Below are 2,161 nucleotides of genomic sequence, written 5' to 3'. Positions count from 1 at the left end.
CAGTGTTCTCATGGATTGTCATTTACTTCTGACTTTTTTTCACTAAGTTTTTATAGTCTTCATCGAATAGGTTCATTTTTTTTCATGGTAAATAAGTATGTATAATATCAAAGTTTCCATTCTTTTTAATTGTCAATTGACGTATATTTTCATGTGTGTTTATTATTAAATGGATTTGTATGATGGTTATTCGCCAATGCTTGTAGTTTGACTAAAAGTATAGTTATAGTAGAAGCCAATTATGGCCCGTCAGTAATAAACTATATTGTGTTTAATTTTAGTAGAAAATACTTGCTGAGTTTAACGAATCATATGCGGAATAAAATAGAAATTGTATAAGATATAATATATTTTACTTCTATACAGTCCAATATTTTATGACTTATGCTAACTATGCGACAATGTAGAGTAATTGTAACAAACGTATTGCATATTAAGGTACAAAATCATCGTTTTATTGTACGTCAGCTGTTTTTCTGATTTCTAATTACTTGTTAGATATTGCATGTAAGCTTTTTTTGCCTGAATTTTAGATAATAGAAATTTTTTGTCTTGTTCTAAAAATAATTTATTTTATATTCTCTACAGCTATGTCTTATCTACACGCTGAAAATTACCATGGTTTTTTTATATATTTTTTTACTAAAATGGAGATTTTTTTCTCTTTATCTAAGTGATATTTTGCATTAAAATATTTTTTCAGTGTCAGATAAACTCCAATTTATAGATTTAAATTTTTGAATATAAAGTTTTGTGTTTATCGTGTTAAATTATCTATTAAATTGTTTTTTTTACACCTCTGTAAAAGCTTCATATTTTTTATGCAATCGATTTAGTATTGGTTTCTATGCAATTTGAGACGTAAAATTGCGTTCATTCTGTGATCATTAATAATTTTAAAATGTGCTTATATAGAAAAAATTTTTATAGTAAGTTTATAGACTCTTTGTCTTTTTATATATGAAGTAATTTATTAGTTTTATATGTGGGTAAAATATTCATGCTAATTTTTTTCCTTGGGCTTTTATCTTCTTCTTATTTTTTAATTAACTGACTTGATGAACAAATTTTTATATTTTTTCATATTATACCCCATCTTTCTATGCTTTGATTAATTAGTTAAAATAAGTACAACAAAAGTTATTTGCAGAAAAATTACCGATATTATTATCCATTGTACTGCTGAAGTCTTTTATTCTTAGCAGACTTCTTTTTCTTGCTATTTATATATTACTATGTTGAATCACACAAACGAATCGCTTGATTTATTTTGCTTGCATCGATTACTGAATTTTTTTTCTCAGACGTTCAATATATTTTGTCATTTCTGCTGCATGTTTTTACCATTGACCTGATTTATTTGAATAGATAAAAGACTTATCTATTGTATTTATGCGTCAACCTTCTATCTTATCTGTCTGATCTTTAATTGATCATTTCAATGTAAAAACTTTGCTAATTCACTTCTTGAGTATCGGTATTAAAACAAAATCCGTTTTTATTCAATCCTAATAATGTAAAAAGCATTAAATATATCTTAAAATATCAGTTTTTTTTTTAACAGATAGATTTACACGCTGTATAAACACATTCTATCTATCAATAACATGTTGTTTTATATTTTATGTGCTCTTTACGTTAATTATTTTCTATGTGTCCCGAGATTTTCTGAAAAATCCAGTAATTAAGACAACATTTTTATATTTGAAAATAGTTTATTTTGTGAAAAAATTTTTATTTGCGCTTTGAACAAGTTTTAGCATGATGTTATTCGTCATAAATTGGTTTTTGATTTTTTATTTGTTCTAGTAGCTTGTCACTTTTTATATTAAATTTTTTAAGATGTGAATTTTACATATTTTTAATAGCCATAAATTATGATGAAAAACAAATGAAACATAAGAGACAGGAACAGTTAATCTTTTTTTATTATACAGAGTTACGAATGAGAATTCAAATATTCTACTTGTTTTTGCTTTGCGTGTTTACAAAATGTCATCACAGATTTTGACCATACTAGAAAATTGAATATTAATTTTTTTTGTCATTTTATGATGCAATATTGCATTTATTTCGCATAAGTTAAATTATTTTATGCTTTTGTTTTTAAAATTTTTTCTACTGCATGGTTCATATTTTCTATTTTACGCATTTATATGTT

This window comes from Rhyacophila brunnea, unplaced genomic scaffold (genome assembly GCF_057557595.1).
Source record: "Rhyacophila brunnea isolate RB1 unplaced genomic scaffold, BYU_Rbru_1.0 scaffold_49, whole genome shotgun sequence".
Taxonomy (NCBI): domain Eukaryota; kingdom Metazoa; phylum Arthropoda; class Insecta; order Trichoptera; family Rhyacophilidae; genus Rhyacophila; species Rhyacophila brunnea.
The sequence above is the reverse complement of the archived record's forward strand: the minus strand, read 5'-3'. Positions refer to the sequence as shown.